The sequence below is a fragment of the Syngnathoides biaculeatus genome, chromosome 8, assembly GCF_019802595.1.
Source record: "Syngnathoides biaculeatus isolate LvHL_M chromosome 8, ASM1980259v1, whole genome shotgun sequence".
Taxonomy (NCBI): domain Eukaryota; kingdom Metazoa; phylum Chordata; class Actinopteri; order Syngnathiformes; family Syngnathidae; genus Syngnathoides; species Syngnathoides biaculeatus.
This window is the reverse complement of record NC_084647.1, coordinates 3,720,814-3,725,877: the sequence shown is the minus strand read 5'-3', so window position 1 is coordinate 3,725,877 and position 5,064 is coordinate 3,720,814. Positions and strand designations below refer to the sequence as shown.

At 44.4% G+C, this 5,064-nt stretch overlaps 1 long non-coding RNA gene across 1 annotated transcript in view; it reads right to left on the bottom strand.

Moving 5' to 3' along the window:
• The window catches only part of LOC133505392 (uncharacterized), a 30,401-nt gene that overhangs the window by 8,233 nt on the left and 17,104 nt on the right, over nt 1–5,064 (bottom strand). The window lies entirely within an intron of this gene.

Here is a 5,064-nt window from a genome sequence, read left to right as displayed (position 1 = left end):
TTTGTATAGTGTGTTAGTGAAAGACCAGAAGCGCATATTCTGGCATGATATAAGTGCTTTACTCGAACAGTGGGGGGCAAAATTTCACGCAGCCATTGGACCGTACAATTGATAAACCTGATGAGTGACAACATACACCACAAGCAAGTTATTTCAAGAACATCAATCGTGGTTTTGACATAATAAACCGGTTGGACCTGTCTCCACCTTTCCCGTATCATTTCGACAATGCACATTCCATCCACTGAACCGGAACCAATCTTGATGTGAAAATCTAATGTTTTTTTTTTCCCCATCCCTTTTCTGAGCCACTTATCCTCACAAGGGTCACTGGAGGACCGGAGCCTATGCCAGCCAACTTCAGGCGAAAGGTGGACTACACCCTGAACTGGTCACCAGCCAGTCACAGGGAACATAGCAACACCACCACTGAGCGGTAATTTGTTCCACGCTGCCCACACCAAAGTCAGGCGTGTGTGGCACTCCTGAATATCCAATGTATCATTGAATCATATAGACTTTTTCATAATGTGTGGAAATATGCACCTTTGCTTTAGGTCAGTAATGTCCCCTTTGTTCGATACACAAAATCTTGCACATAGCCCCATAGAAAGAAGTCAAGGGGAGTGATATCTGGTGAACGTGGCGGCCAAGGAATTAGCCAATCCTTTCCAATCCACCGGTCTGGAAATGTTTGATAGAGGAACACTCGAACATGCAGCCCCACATGTGGTGGTGCACCATCCTGCTGAAAAATTATGGTTAGTTGAAGGTCATTCAATTGTGGTGCCACATATTCAGTTAAAAGGTCAAGGTAAACATTTTCAGAAATTGATGTCTCGTTGAAGAAAAAAGGATCAATTATTCGATTGCACATGATCCCACATCACACATTCACCTTTGGGCTTTTACGCTCAATTTCTCAAGTCAGGTGGGGTTGTTCGGATCCCCAGATTCTCACATTGTGTTTGTTCATTTTCCCTGAAACATGAAAAGTCTCATCACTAAAACAAACATGTCATCCTCAGAAATTTGTTCCAGCATGTTAACTGCAAACTCTTTTCGTCTTGGTTTATCATTTGGCTCGAGTGCCTGTAAGAGTTGCATTTTGTAAGCGTACAATTGCAAGTTCTTGTGGAGGCCCTTGTGCACTGTTGAATGCGTTGGCTGTAACTGTGTGCCAGCAGTATGGATGGACTTTGTGGGAGAACGAGAAAAGGATTGTTTTACATGATGGATGTTTTCATTAGATGTTCTTGGTTGCCAACTCCTGCCTTTATCTAACACTGTCCGTCTCCATAAATTTCTTGTGCCGTGCACAAATTGACAGACGTGATGGTGGATCTCTTCCATCCTTAGTTCTGCAGTTTCACTGAGTCTGCCTATCCGATTTTGTTTCAATAAACCATGAGAAACATTGCGCCTTTTCTTGAGGGGTAGCCATTTTGTAGGGGTTATTTCAACATCACCTCTTTCACAAAGAGGATCCTTGAAACACACAAATGCAGTGTGATAAAAAAAACAAAACTTTAATAAACACTAAATACAATGGAACAAATCTGAATAAAATATCTAACCAATTGGATTTTTAACAAGTTTTTGAAATGGTAAAGAGTCTTTATGGACACCCTTTAGATCAAGGGGCTCAAACTGGCATGACAATATTTTTGAGCCCCCACCCTAATATTGAAAATTAATGTGACTGTGGCCCTTGAGTTTTATATGAATGGCACGCTTACACTTTTGTGCGCAGAGCTTGATGTAAGCAAAGAAACGTTTTACAACGACTGAATGTCACAGCAGTGTTGCCATGAAGAGATTTATTACTAGTTTCAGACACAACTTGTTTACACCATCATCCTTGTTTCTTATTTTGTGTTAAAACATTTTTAAAAAGATTTTTCAGAAGATTGGATTTTTAAAAATTAATAAATTATTGTCTGCGCATCATGCAGGCCTGTGGGGTACAAGCCAGTGCAATCTGTAGGCTGGTCCCATACCCGGATAAATCCAGCCATGATATACACATTAGAGATTGTGGCCCTGAAGAGACAACAGGGAGCAGAGCTGGCGGTGGCAGAAATGAAGATGTTGAGGTTCTCTAGGAGTGAACGGTTGGATAGGATTAGAAATGAGCTCATTAGACGGACAGACAAAATTGGATGTTTTGGAGACAAGGTTTGAGAGAGAACACTTCGATAGTTCGGCCATGCCCATTGACGAGAGAGTGAGATTATCGGTAGAAGGGTGCTGAGGATGGAGACAGAGTTGAAAGAGAAATTCTGGAAGGAACCAGATGAAGTAGTTCTGAGCATCCCAGACAGCGAGAGAATTGTGATTGGTGCAGATTGTAATGGACACATTGGTAAAGGAAACAGGGGCGATGAAGAAGTGATGGGTAAGTACGGCATCCAGGAAAGGAACTTTGGGGGACAGATGGTGGTGGACTTTGCAAAAAGGATGGAGATGGCTGTAGTGAACACTTATTTCCAGAAGAGGGAGGAACATATAGTGACCTACAAGAGCGGAGGTAGAAGCACGCAGGTGGATTATATTTTGTGCAGACGATGTAATCTGAAGGAGGTTACTGACTGTAAAGTAGTGGTAGAGGAGAGTGTAGCTCGACAGCATAGGATGGTAGTGTGTAGGATGACTCTGGTGGTGGGTAGAAAGATTAAGAAGACAAAGGTAGAGCAGAGAACCATGTGGTGGAAGCTGAGAAAGGAAGAATGTTGTGCGGCCTTCCGGAAAGAGGTGAGACAGGCTCTCGATGGACAGCAGAAGACTGTACAACGACAGCCAAGGTAATCAGAGAGACAGGCAGGAGAGTACTTGGTGTGTCTTTTGGTAGGAAAGGGGAGAAGGAGACTTGGTGGTGGAATCCCAAAATACAAGGAGTCATACAAGGAAAGAGATTAGCGAAGAAGTGGGATACTGAGAGGACTGAGGAGAGCCGAAAGGAGTACATCGAGATGCGACGTAGGGCAAAGGTAGAGGTGGCAAAGGCTAAACAAGAGGCATATGAAGACATGTACACCAGGTTGGACACGAAAGAAGGAGAAAAGGATCTCTACAGGTTGGCCAGACAGAGGGATAGAGATGGGAAGGATGTGCAGCAGGTAAGGGTGATTAAGGATAGAGATGGAAATGTGTTGACTGGTGCCGGTAGTGTGCTAAATAGATGGAAAGAATACTTTGAGAAGTTGATGAATGAAGAAAATGAGAGAGAAGGAAGAGTTGAAGAGGCAAGAGTGAAGGACCAGGAAGTGGAAATGATTATGAAGGGGGAAGTCAGAAAGGCACTACAAAGGATGAAAAATGGAAAGGCAGTTGGTCCTGATGACATACCGGTAGAGTTATGGAAGCAATTTGGAGAGATGGCTGTGGAGGTTTTGACCAACTTATTCAACAAAATACTAGCGGGATGTCTGAAGAATAGAGGAAAAGTGTTCTAGTTCCCATTTTTAAGAACAAAGTGGATGTTCAGAGCTGTGGGAACTATAGAGGAATAAAGTTGATGAGCCACACAATGAAGTTATGGGAAAGTATGGTTTCATGCCTAGAAAGAGTACCACAGATGCATTATTTGCCTTGAGGATGCTAGTGGAAAAGTACAAAGAAGGTCAGAAGGAGGTACATTGTGTCTTTGTGGATCTAGAGAAAGCCTATGACAGAGTACCAAGAGAGGAACTGTGGTACTGCATGTGTAAGTCTGGTGTGGCAGAGAAGTATATTAAAATTGTACAGAACATGTATGATGGCAGTAGAACAATGGTGAGGTGTGCCTTAGGTGTGACAGAAGAATTTAAGGTGGAGGTGGGACTGCATCAGGAATCAGCTCTGAGCCCCTTCCTGTTTGCAGTGGTAATGGATAGGCTGACAGATGAGGTTAGACTGGAATCCCCTTGGACCATGATGTTCGCAGATATTGTGATATGCAGTGAAAACAGGGAGCATGCAGAGGAACAATTAGAAAGATGGAGACATGCACTGGAAAGGAGAGGAATGAAGATTAGCCGGAGTAAAACAGAATATATGTGCGTGAATGAGAAAAGTGGAGGGGGAAGAGTGAGGCTACAGGGAGAAGAGATAGCGAGGGTCGACGACTTCAAATACTTGGGGTCAACAATACAGAGCAATGGAGAGTGTGGTCAGGAAGTGAAGAAACGGGTCCAAGCAGGTTGGAACAGCTGGCGAAAGGTGTCTGGTGTGTTATGTGACAGAAGAGTGTCTGCTAGGATGAAGGGCAAAGTTTACAAAACAGTGGTGAGGCCGGCCATGATGTACGGATTAGAGACGGTGGCACTCAAGAAACAACAGGAAGCTGAACTGGAGGTGGCAGAAATGAAGATGTTGAGGTTCTCGCTCGGAGTGACCAGGTTGGATAGGATTAGAAATGAGCTCATTAGAGGGACAGCCAAAGCTGGATGTTTTGGAGACAAGATTCGAGAGAGCAGACTTCGATGGTTTGGACATGTTCAGAGGCGAGAGAGTGAGTATATTGGTAGAAGGATGCTGAGGATGGAGCTCCCAGGCAAAAGAGCGAGAGGAAGACCAAAGAGAAGGTTTATGGATGTGGTGAGGGAAGACATGAGGGCAGTTGGGGTTAGAGAGGAAGATGCAGGAGAAAGGCTAAGATGGCAAAAGATAACACGCTGTGGCGACCCCTAATGGGACAAGCCGAAAGGAAAAGAAGAAGAAGGTTGATGGATGCTGTGAGGGAAGACATGAGGCCACGTGGTGTTAGAGAGGAAGATGGAGGAGATAGGCTTAGATGGAAAAAAGATGCTTTGCTGTGGCAACCCCTGATGGGACAGGCTGAATGGAAAAGAAGAAGATTGGAGAGTCTAAATTGCCCACGGGGGTCATTGTGAGTGCTACTGGTTTGTTTCTGTGTGCCCTGGCACCGCTGGGAGTCAATTCAGGGTGAACCACGTCTCCTGGCTGATGACAGCTGGGATTGGCTCCAGCACTCCCGTGACCCTCGTGTGGATAAGCGGCTCAGAAAATGGATGTTCGGGTGTCGTAGGAGGGATATTTACATTAGAGGAATTTTTAGAGTAA